Genomic DNA, 13,279 nt, shown 5'->3' with positions numbered 1-13,279 from the left:
GGCTGCCCTGCCCTTTGGTGTGTGTGTGTAAAATGGCCCCAGAACTTGCCCTAGCAGGTAGACAGTCCAGTCGTCCCCACCCTCTGCCAGTCTTTCCTCAAAGCGTAGTGGGCCACGTGGGATCCTGCCTGCTGCCCTTACAGCTTGACCTGCTTTAAAATCCAGCCATCATCAGAGGAAAAGAGCCTTGAAATGCCTTTTACTGCTGAGCTCCAGCTTCCCATTCAAAAAGCTCTGAAAGGTCCATTCGTTGCAACCTGATAACAACTCCAGGCGTCTGGATGGCAGACAGCATGCCTATAGCCTTCACTCCTTTAGAATGGCACAGTCCCGAGCACCCGTGTTTTCACTGTCCCCCCTCCCCTTCTGTTCCACTCACCTCTTTCACACACCACCTGCTTTCCCTTCAAATGTTCCCGAAATCTTTGTCAAAGCCTTCATTAAAGGGAGATTTTTTTTTTTTGCATTAAACCGAGTTGACAAAGTGACCTCAGCCTGTGTAGTCTTCAGTTCAGCACCTTTCAGCAGCAGCTAAATTATACGCTGAGACGGGAGTCATATTTACTGCAGTCAGCAACTTTATTATGGCATATATTGCTTTTGTGCCTGATGTTTCCGTGTGATTTTCTGTAATGTCACATCTCTGGGGATAGTTTGTATAAGGTGAGTTAAAACCATTAACATTCTTTTTTTTGTTGCCGTTTTATGGCCTTTTGTAAATTATGCATGTGGTACAGTGTAGGCCATTCAGGGAAAATTGCTTCGGTGCATCCCTGGTCGCATATTGAACCTGTCGGAAGTGTAAAATATGCTTACAACGTGTTTGTGTTGAGTTTAGCACCAAGTTGCAGTTGGGTGATTTTGGTTTTGATAACCTTGAGGCTGTGGGTCTTGGACCAGTAGTAATTTGTTTAAACTATTTCCCCTGTCCTCTATTGCTATGGGTCTAATGTGTAAGTAGTCGTACCCTGACTCCGCACACGTCCCGCTGGAAAACAGCATCCACCAAAGTTCACTCAGTGAATTTAAACCAGCTTTTTCGCCAGCTCTCCAGAGCACAATACAAATGCTCAAAAGTTCTCCCTCCATTGAAGTTATGTGACCGGAATGTGAGCGCTAGTTTGACCCAGTTTCTCCATTATCACAAACATGCAAAAATGGGAAGATGAGCCTTAAAATGAGAAGAGCCAGTATGTCCTGGAGGCATATGGTTGGAGTGAAATCTGCCCAACTCAGGCAATCTGTTTGCCAGGGAAGGAGACATTCAAGCTTTTTGATATATATTCATTTTGCACTCATCCACTGAGTCCCTGCCTTCGTCTCATCCTCTGGTCTACCTTCACTTTCTTCTTGGTTTCCAGTGTGAATGGCTGCTGTCCCACAGGTGCCTCTGGCCCTCCAGGTAAAGGAATCATGAGGCGAGTATCAGTCAGACGTAGAGAATGTCTTCTCGGTGTGACTAAAATGTCTGATAAGACGTGCCCTCAGCATCCTGTCATATAACGGCAACAGTGTCATCGTCGAGACGCCTTCAGGTGGATAAGCCGATAAGGTGATGCCATTTCCTGTATGATAAAGTTTGGACAAAGATAACACATTTAGAAATATCCTCCAGACATGTTTGAAATTGTATGTAAATCACACCTGTTTGGATAATAATGTGCCTGATAGAATTTCTCCACAAAAAAACGATCATGTTGAAAGCGGCTATAAGATGGCTAACTGCCGGACGCTGGATATCTCCTGCAAGTAAATGCTCAAGCTTCCACTTCAAACTTGGTCTTGGATTGGCTTCCATGCCGGTTCTAGTTTCATCATGCAGGCTTTTCAAGGGCCACCTTTAAAAGTGGATTTTCAATCTTTCTCGCTCAGCTTCTCGTGTCAAAATATGTACATGTATCCTTCTGCAAGTGAAGTTCAAGAAATACACAGAAGGATAAAGATGAAAAAACTTTTTTTTTTGAGTGGACAGGGACTTTAAAAGCAGCCGCCAGGTTTAAATGTGGGACAATCAGTCCCAGCAGTGAAAAGGATTTGTCCACCATTTTTAGACAAGCAACTATGACATACAGGGGGCTGCAAGCCATCTATAGCTTAACACAGAGCCACAGAACATTGTTTGATCTTCCACGACTTCAAACAGAACCGACTGTAATGTATGCCATGGCTGAAGAAGGGAAGGGTCCCGCTGACCTCCATCAGGTTACAATATGTTGAAATAACATATTAGACAAGAGACAAAGCCCAAATACGCAACCAGCACTGCCAGGTTTGTAACAAATTGTCTACAAATTATCTTAATCAGATATTTATTTATAATTTAATTCATACAAAATAGCCAACAGTATGCATTCTTTTGAGGGACGGTCAACTTCCACCTCCGCAGTGAGCTCCTTACAGTCAACACTGTTCAGGAGTGTGTTTAGGTTTAGTGAGGCAGTTTTGAAAATACGTACCTCATTTCAGATTTATGACTCAACCACTCTTTGCCAATGCAGCACTTTAAATGTGAGGGATTGGAATAGACACAAGTACTTGATTTGATGGAGTTCCTGCTATTAGCTGAACTTTCAGCATTCATGTTTAAGTAATGGATGCAGCTTGAGATGAGCTACACAACTTTGTTTGGCATACAAAGTCAACACACCCACACACACACACACACACACACCTGTGACGTAGTTCTGCTAATTCTCTCATCCCTTTTACTGATTACCTAACGCTGTTCACCGCAGATGGTGCAACAAATAAACTACAAGCTTTTGATGAGTCATGTTTCATAAGTAAGCCAATTACTGAAAGTATCTTCTTTCATCCATTTCAATGAATGACTTCAATTAAAGCTTTTTGGAGTCTAAATTTCTCGGCATCATAGACATTTCTGTCTCAGGGTTCAATTTACAACTGGGAGTCTCAGAGGGAGCTTTCTGCTTCTTTTGCCACTGTGGGAGGGCGGTGTCATGATTCATTTCGGCTTGTGTTGTCAGATCAGGAAGACACAAAAGAGCTCATTACAATCAGTTGGGTTTTGTCACAGTCCTGGATCCCTCTCGTCTCCCATTGAGAAGCAACATCTCTGAATATGCCTTGATGATGATTGCATGATTTATGCATGAGCATCATGGCACCTTAAAGCCGAAGCCACCCAGTAGAATTACTTCATACTCTGAAATTAGAGCTTTTGTCATAGTTCTCAAAATGTTTGTTGAGGCACTCCACTACATCGCTCGCAGGGCCACTCTGGAATGTGTCGGAACACAGCTGAATATGTGTTTAATGTGGAAGGAGGAGAAAAAACTGGCTTGTTTTGTATGAATATTTACCAAGCGCTTGTACAAAGTCATCAAGAGACGTGTTGTAAGATGTTCTGTTGGTATCAGACGACCTTCCGTATTCAGCTCATTGCATGTTTGGCTTTCACCGACATCACCTGCAATTAAGCAGAATCAATTGTCAGACTTGCCAGCATTAGACGTGAATCAAAAGCGTTGATTGATGGTTGTATGAGAGTCAGAGGAGTGATGAACCGTCTGGTGAGCTCATCTCACGAGGGCGTTGACCCGTCCATAAAACATAAACATGGCTGCCCAGATAGCTGCCGTTTGTGCAGCGAGTTTTCCTGTTAGCTCTGACAGATAATGTACTTGTGTGTTTACCCCCCCGATCAAATCCTCCCCTGTCAAGTACTCTGAGGTAGTGAATTTTGCCTTATATGGAACAGTGATTTCCAAATATTAGGTTTTTTTTTTATTTGGATTTTTAAAAATTGCTATGCTCACAGGAAAAACCTATGATTCTGATGCACATGTAAAGCTGTTGAAACGTATATGCCATGCATGCCGGGTCAGTAGTTGGCAGTGTAACCTTTCAAAATCATGCAACAAAATAAGGATAGTGAATAAATTGAAGTCCAAACGATTTCTTTGCTGTTCTTTCTACAGTTTTCTGTCAGCATTGACACACTAAGCTTGCATGAAGTTTCCCATGTTATCAATGGAGCTGCATGTTGCCAGGTCATTCTAACAGCGGTTGTGTTGAAAAGATGGCACTCTGAAACCCGTCCATTGTCAACCAAGCAATAAGCGCAGCAAAAGTCTTCCATTTCATAGTATAATCATTGTCATGTAAACGACGGCACTATTTGCTGCTTCTTTAACTATGAATCAAATACTTACCTGCTTTGCTGAAGCGTCACAAGTAGTGAGGAACCAACATACGAACCTTTTGGACAGAGACGCTGGATATACTCTGGACAGGTCGCCAGCAGGAAGATATTTAAAAACAACATGTCAAATGTCAAGATTCCGGCTTCCCTCTTAGGGGTGAAGGCATTTACCTTGTTTCCATCTTTACTCTATGGCTGAATAAGCAGACCTAGAAGGACAAGTCGCATAAATCACTGACACGTTACTAAATGGTTACTAAAGAGATTGACAGCTCACTCCCAGCTCAGGAAGAATGCTGCAGGGAGGCTTTCCTCTCATCTTTGTGAACATGTCTGCCTCTCAGGCAGCTTTCCCTCCGGTCAAAGTCGAGGCTGTGTTGCTCCGCTAGCCGATTAGCATCAGCACTAAAAAAGTACATACCAGCCCCGAGCCTTTGAAGTCCTTTTGCATTGCTGCTCTCCCTCACCTCTCCTCACAGATTGGTGCTTCTCCTCCTGTCTATTTATCCCCACCTCCTCGCTCTGCACTCCAACTTTCTTCCTTATCTCTAACTCATCTCTCTCCGCTGAGCCACTTCTCCTCCATATTCATTTCTTTTGCTCAGGTCCCGCAGGCTGACTTCTTTAACAAGGCCTGGTAGGCTGGGCTGTGAATGTGGCAGCTGTGGAAACGAGGCTGATGTGGCCGTCGACCCGCAGGAGAGTGAATCCCAGGGAGGGATTCTCCAGATGGGCTTGGTTTGAAGCAGTTCACCTCTGGAGCTCCAGATGGGCCAAACACTGAATAGCTGATTACTAAGTGCAGATTGAGTTTAATTAATTACCTGGCTGCATTTAGGCTTGTATTAACATACTGGCCCTATTACCTTTTTCTCTTTAGAATGTGCAGTACTTAAAAGAGATTTGCCATTCCACGACATCATAAAGCAAAGACACAAAAATCGGATAAAATATGGAATGTTTTTGTCCGTGTGTGTGTGTGTTGTTTTTTGTTTACATTGATACACGAGGAAGTGACCTGCCACCACACATTGTCGGTGTGTGACAGATGTTTTGATGTATTCCTACCCCGATGCTCCTCTCTCCTCTGGCTTGTTTGGGCCGCTGGTATTCTCTTTGCGTGCCTCCGTGCTGACACTGCTTTCCTCTGCATTGATTCAGCATCCCTGAGTGATAGATGGCTTTAATAAAGCGAGGTGCAGTTCCCCCAAAATAAATAAGCAATGGCTAGATTTATTACCAACATGTGCATTTTAAGGGGAATAAACCAGGCCTAAGATGAGACACACAGTTCCATGACACTCCCTGCAATCCAATGTTGGGGCCAGATATATTTGGGTACGCATAGATCTGTGCACGCACAGTTACACTTACAAATCTGTTACACACACACACACACACACACACACACACACTTCCAATCACTACCTTTTCCCAATCGCTGTCCTTCATTCTCTCTGCTGTTATTCATCTTTGTCCTTTAATGAAAGGAGACCTTGGTTCGCCGAAGCTCTTTTTGGCATCCATTTTCTTCTCTGTCGCTCGCATTCTTCAGCCTTCTTTCTGTCTTCCTTTCCTTTTGTCTTTCCACTTCTTTTGAAGTTGTGTAGTGGATCCTCTTTGAACCAAAGTGCTCATCGCTACTTTGCCATTACGTATAATGCACTTCTTTGTTGTTGTCACAAATAGCAGCACATTTGATTTGCCCTTTCCTTCTTTACCATGGCAGCGCTACTGGCTGCTTAGCGCTGGTGATTTATCCCTGCACGCTGCCAGTGGAGCTAAATCTCTACTCCCCTTGGCACTGAAACAGTAGTGTGCATGGTTTAATTTCAGCTCTGAAAGACTGTCATGCTGCAGCGATAACGTAGGCCTGCATGCCTGTGATTGGACTAATTAATAGGCTCATAGATGATTCATGGCTGTCTTACCCACAGAGGAGGGGGGATAAAAAAAAGGAGAGCGAAGAAAGGCAAGAGCAAAAATGAAGTAGCCTGACCTGTGAACCTCAAAGCCAGTTTGTTAACTCATGAACCTTTATGTGCACAACATGGAAGGGATAAAATGGAAAAAATAAAATTAACTTGCAGGTGAAGCATTGATTCCCAAAACATGATTTATTAATAACATATTTTTTTCCTGCTCTTCCACAAACCTCACATTCTCCTGCACCCCCCCCCCCCCTCTCCCATTGCTGCTCCCAAATGCGATAGCCGGAAATACGGACATTATCTCTCCCTCTGTCTTCTTTTGTCTCACAGTGCCGATGACCCACTAAAGCACCATACAACGAGCGCCAGTCTGATAGCCATCTCTCCGTGTAATTGTGCACTGAGCTGTGATTAAGTGAAAGAAGTGGTGTGTTTACCACACAAGCATTAGTCAGCTATGTTTCCTGAGGGATGGTGTGACCTGACTGCTAACAAAGATGAATGACTGTAGTGTAAACCAGTTGGGCAATTTCATCCTAAGCAATGTAACATTTTGAATTTTGGTCTGCGGCTCTGCGCACGCTTTGCAACGTTACACAAGCTCGACAGACTTGTGCTCGTTTGTCACGCGCATACTATGTATGTGATTCTCACGATGCTCCGAACATCATGTTCTACACGATAAAAGAAAAACGCATCTAAAAAAATAAAGCTAAGTGAACGAGGTCAGTAGCAGATTGACTTTATTTTGACAGACAGTGACAAATAGCAGCGATGGACCCTCAGATGTGTGTGATCAATCCAGTTTATCCAGACTAAAGGAATTCCGTAAGGCCAGTATGCAGTTAATCCTTGCTGGGGAGGCACGTGCGTTTCTGCAGCGGCTGGGGATGGCAGCACATTTGTGGGAGTGTTTGGAGGCTGCATCGGTGCTAAAAAGCTGGATTGTGCTAACCTGGCACACCGTGCTAGTTTCAGGTGGATGTGCCGAGCCAATGGATTATTAAAGAGCTTGCCATAAATCATTACTCGCCCTGCTGTCTCTGATACCTGCTATTAAAATGAGCACTCGTCTCCCATCTTCTACATTCCGGTCCTGAAAGCCTTCTCTACGTTTACAACCTTCATAAATGTCTAAAAATGCTATAAATGTATTTAATTGCTGTGTGAGGTGTGATCATCATCATATTTTTTTTAATTTCACGTGGGTAAATTGGGGCTCTGTTGACCTAAAAAAAAAAAAAGAACATGTTTGCATCATTTTTTATTAAAATCCAGCACCACACTTTGAATAAATTCCTGCACTGCAATCATCCAGTAGTTTCATTGGATTTCCAGTATGATACAAGTGTGAAATGAATGAAGTTATTGACTACAGTTGACCGACCACTTGAATTGTTCTTGCGTTTTAAAATCCATATTTTTTTCAGACAGCTCAGTCTGCCCTCATTTTCTTTCGCTCCTCTGCAGTTTATATCTTTTAAATATCTGCTGTTACAGTAACTTGCAGTAGAAACAGTAAATCTAGACACACACACAACAAGGAAATGTTGTTAACAAACAGGCCTTGCATTATCATATGAGTATTGCAGCTCTTTTTTTGGAACGCAGTGTGTGAATGCAGCCCTAAGGACTACATATACCTTATCTGAATGTCACGTGCCGTCACTGCGGCTTTCCACCGAGGTGAACAGTATGAAACGCTGTTTTAACGACACAACATCTCTTCTCTGCCTGGACCTCTGGGTGTCCAAATCGTTGTCTAGTCCCTCAGCTACTGGTTCCCGGTTTGCTTGAGGGAGTCTGAGCGCACACGCACAGCAGTGCGCTAGCATGCAGTTTGAGCGCAGCTGTAAATGATTCATATTGTGCAAGCTAGGCAGGTTTTATTCTAGTGCAGATTTTAAAGCAGCAGCTGAATGATGTCCTCTGATTCATAGTCTGGGGTCCCTAAGTGGATATTAAGCCTCAGGTTAGTCCTGTAAATGAGGGAGCTGCGATTTCCTCGCTGTCTGTAATGTTGTTCACATATGTTTCTGGAGACTTCTGATGATATGTGGCATCGGAGGGTCATTAGACTGGGTATGCTCCAAGTCACTGCAGAGCTGATGGAACAATTCTAGGACAATCATTGTGGGCAGCATCCGCCTTGTGGGAATGTGTCAGTCCACCAGCACTGAAATGAACACCTGTCATACCTTACACTCCTCTCTTTCTCCCTTCTCAATGGGCTCATTCTCTCATCTTCCCCTAATTTCAGTCTCTCTTTCCTTCTCCCACCGCCTTCCTTTCCCTGAGCTTGTATTTTACCTCAGTAAATTCCAGAGAAGATGAAGTGACAGGATAAGGCCATGCCATCTGTAAAGGCTCTTATTGGCGCTTAATGAATACCATTAATTCAATTGGGGGAGACTTGTTTGGATGGCCATGGCCTTTGTCCAGCCATGATTAAGTGATACTATCAGTTATCAATTCTAATGAGCTTTTGTGGCTGAAGGAGACAGACACTAGCCGCTGGAATAATAACATCTCGTTCTGATGATAGAGGATAAGTCCAGACGCCCATCTCATTCTGACCTAATGATACGATAACATGTGGGAGGTAGTATGAGCGTAGGTTTCTCAGAGTAAGCTGGACGTAAGTGCAGCGACACCGTTTTGTAGTGAGATAGTGGTTTTGTTATCTAATGTCACACACTTTGTCGATTTTTTGTGCGCAAGTTTATTTCCTCAACGTGACTATAATAAAAAAAATCTGCAAACCACTAAATAACTGAGACGAGACAGCGACCCCTTGTCAACACATTGCCATCTTCATACCCAGTATCAACCAGTTAGCCTGTGAGCTCACTGTTTTGGTTTTAGAGGACAAGTTTTGGCTAACTGTTATAACAAAAAATAAATACATGTGCCCACTGATTACCAAAAAACTGCCTGCCTCAAAAACAAGTCATGAGCAGCATTTTAAGGCCCTGGGGCCTAATTATTACCATTTTAGTCTCACTATTTAAGTGAACCTCTTGCAAAGGTTCCTCTGCACATTTACAGCACTTATATAATAGTTATGTATTATAGCATACTGTACCAGCTGTCATTATCAGGTGGACACATCCATCTATATTATATGTTAATGGGCTTAGAGTATTGCCCTCAAATTGCTGCTGCATTTTATATATGATTCTCTAGTTCATTCATGCTGCTGGAATGCATGCCCAATACCTCCAAATTACGGACTCTCCGTCGTCAACAGTCTCAGCAGAGCCATCAGTCACCACCACCATCACCGAAGTTCAGATTTCATTTGGAGTCAAAGGCATTCTGACAAATGATCACATATCACCTGCTGCAGCAACTAATTATTATCATTGCTTTATTCACTCGTAACCTAAATTAAATGCCACTTTATTAATCAGTCATTTAATTAACATATTTAGGCTAAAATATGCCATTTGCTTCTTGATCTCAGGTGGTTTTGTCATGTCAGCAGGGACGTTCTGGTCCAAATGTAGTCATTTTTAATGCAACATCTCTTTGCCCTTCATATGTAAATAATTCACACAGTTACATTTCAGTTATAATGAGCCCTGAGTTGCAGTTCAAGGCAGTTGCAGCCTGCTTGTATGAACATCTCCCTTATGATCCCTTATCGACAATTTCCTGAATTTTGCATTTGGTTGCAACCTGCGAGCCTTCTCACCTCAATTTGTAATAAGAGGCCCCAGCACCATTACAAGAATTGCAGCCTCTAATAATAAAGGCTTCTATTGTCTTTGTAAACACTCAACAAAGCTATGCTTGGTAGTGCAGGTTATACAAGTGCACATAACCCTAGGGCAAATTAATAAATGACTTTGATGCTCATACCAACAAAGAAAAGCAAACAACCAATCACTCAGAGCTACCAACAGCCTATATGGGACACCATATAGGGTAGCTGAGCAAAGCCTGCAGTGATGCAGTGTTCTCATTTCTGTCATAATAATATTAAAAGTTATAGCCTGGAGGCCATGAACGTTTAGCAGAGGATTATTATTTCAAGCTCCCTGCAAAATAAATCAATCATTTATCAAAGCCCGCAGTCCGCATGAACTGTGTAATCAAATTGAAGCGTGTTCGCGGCTAGTATCCCGTTACTGTTCTATTAAATTCAACTATTGCTCAGGGAGATGGCTCAAATATAGACTTCTATGAGATATGGGTGTTATGAACGAGCAATTGAAAAATGCCATAAAAAACATTTTTCTCTACAGATTGTGTCTCTGCCCCCCTCTCCATTTCATCCCACAGAATGAATGTTTCGTGTTAAAAAGAGCACAAGCGACCACAGTGTTGTGATTGTGCATTATTTTTTAAATTATTTTCTATTATATTTACAATATTTCTCCAGCCGCATTCCTATTTCTTCAAAACTCCTCGCTGCCTCCGCGTGCGGTAACCAAGAATGGCCCTCTGACATTTAGAGAGAATGCATCAGCCGGACCCGTTCCCATTGTTATGTCACGCATTCCTGTAATGCAATTTCTGAATTTGAATGTCTCTACCGCTGCTCCAGCTCAGTCCCTCGCTCTTGGGTGCAGTGCGCCTTTTGAGCCCCATGATTAGTCGAGGCCTTCTTGTCCTGTTGAATTGTGTCAGTCTGGCGATGGTACAGATGAAGTGTTTTTTTTTTTTTTGCAGTTATGGTCAATGAGGATGATGAATTTTAAAATATGCTGATGACTCCCACTTGAAACTACTATTCCTCCCCTGGGTTTAGAAGATGCAGCGTTTACAACGAAATCCCCCAAACCCCTGACCCTTTCACAGGGTTTCCCACGATGTTGGCAGAGATGTCACCAAGATCATCTGAAAATATATTGTCCAGGGCAATGCATATAATTTGCAGATGGTGTTTCCAACTTTCATGAAGAGGAAAGCATATTGTATTAAAAGGCTAATGATATCTGTACAACAGCAGTATGCAATTTGTGTTGCTGATGTTTAAAGTGCACATGCAGACATGTATATTTTTGTGTACGAGCAATTACATTTACAAGCAGCTGCTTTGCATGTAATACATGAGTGAATCTCAATAACACCAAGTGGGAATGCACTTTGAATCGTCCCTTTGATTTCATTTAGTTATTGGATCAATTTTTCTTTGAAGTCTGTCTACACCCCATACCTGGACAGCAAGAGAGCCCCGAGAACGCTCTAATGAGGTTCTCGGGCAGTGACTGTCACAGAAACATCACTTCCTGTTAAAAGACACAAACTGCATTGCTCATTTGCTGCACACGCACGTTTCCAGAACAATAATGAGCAAAGCACATCCCTTTGTTTGTTCAATGCAGATTTAGTTTCCTACATTCTCACTCTCACACAGTGCGTGCTATTTATTTGCTCAAGGGCTTGTCAATTTTGAAAAGCACGGATATGATTAGCTGCTTGTCCTTTGCGACTGGGAACATCAATCAAGCGGAGGATCACGACTTCTTTTCGTCTTTCTTGCATGATCACTCGGAGAAACGCTCCAGTTTTCTCTTTTGATGCATCAGTGAATGAATGAAATGACTTCTCAGTTTGTTCACTCTTGTCATACGAGCAGCATCTTGGCCTTTATGATGGAGCTTAATGCACAGTCAGTACTGGCAAAACCTTTTACTTCTTTAGCGTGTGCTTCTAACTGACTGGCAACTCTGAGTGTTTGTTGATGAAGTCTATGGATGTAAAAATGTACTTTGATTTGTTGTGATGTTAATGCGATGCAAAGTTCTTAGCAACTAATTAAAATAGTGCATAAACGCCATCTCCTTAAAGAACTCTAGATTCTATAACAAGGAAGATACTTTTGCAGTGTGCCAAATCTGATACTGAGAAGTCAGCTGCCTTGAGCCCAAAGGTGCGAAGCCAACATGAATTTATTTATGTGAATTACAGATGCTTCAAATACACCTTGATGGAACTGTCATAGTGTGCTCTAAATAGTGCATTAGTGTTGTTATATATGCTTCTCATAAATGCTAACTTTGTGGCCAATGTAGACGAGCCTCCAGCACCTCTCTACATCAGCATGCAACCTGTCAGAAATGTTTAACGGTCGGGTTTTAGCATTGGCCCATCAAACTAAAAGAGAAGAGATTTTGCACCCTCAGCATTTTACGGCTGACTGAGACATGATCACTGAAGACTAAGAGATGGCTCTTTTCTAACAAAACCTCAACAATTAATTATATAATGCAGCCACAAGCCATTTTGCACTTTGTTTGAGCGGTTACCATTAAACCTCACTGAGCACAAATTTCTATAGGATATTCTTTGATAGGAATGAGAGAAAATCATCCATCTGAGAACATCCTGTTTGAACTCTCATAAGGGTGAGGTACTGTTGATCAATTGTTAGGTGTCGTCTTGGTGAACAGGATGATGAGGAGGACTGTTTAAAGACCAATTCTGATTGAACCAGGAAATGTATTGGTCCATTTATGGATCAAGTACTTGTTGTGAGTTTTCCCATTGCTCCTTGAACAGTTGGACATGTGCATTCAAAGGTTCAGTGCAGGTCACACCTGTAAAGGTTAAAGTGCATTTAGAGATGATTTGATGTGATCGTGTCTTAATTTGCTCTGTATTTCTTTCACAAATGTTGTGATAAATATGTCACTGCTAACATGCTCAAACCAGCTGGAGCATTAGTTCTTGGATTCAGCAGATGTGGCGACCAGCTTCCAACAGGAGCTTTTGATATTTTCCCCACCATTGACAATCATACGTTTCATGTATAGGAAGTCTTCCTGCAGCCATTCATTCTGTGATGCCACAATTCTCTTGGGACAGCTGTCAGCAAATGTAGCGACCGCCATCTATCGCCAGCGACCACACTGTGTTTCAAAGCCACATCCTGAGCCTCAGCCATCAGCTGTTATCAAACAGTAGCAGAATCTCCTCTTCGCTCTCTACACGCTGAGTCACACTTGAATTACTCACCATCTGGAGAAGTTTGGCTTTGCATAAGACATCCCTGCAAACTCTGGTAAATGCAAGGTTATGTCATAGTTCTGATGTTTCAGGAATGGCTAACCATGAATGTAAACCTCCTCATTTCAGAGCAGAATGCTAATGGGTCTGTGATATTAGTCATCTTCAAGTGCACATCTTATAAATACAGCATATCTTTATGTGTATATCTCTCTCCTTCAGTCAA

The sequence above is a fragment of the Brachionichthys hirsutus genome, chromosome 6 (assembly GCF_040956055.1).
Source record: "Brachionichthys hirsutus isolate HB-005 chromosome 6, CSIRO-AGI_Bhir_v1, whole genome shotgun sequence".
Lineage (NCBI taxonomy): Eukaryota > Metazoa > Chordata > Actinopteri > Lophiiformes > Brachionichthyidae > Brachionichthys > Brachionichthys hirsutus.
This window is presented reverse-complemented; position numbering follows the sequence as displayed.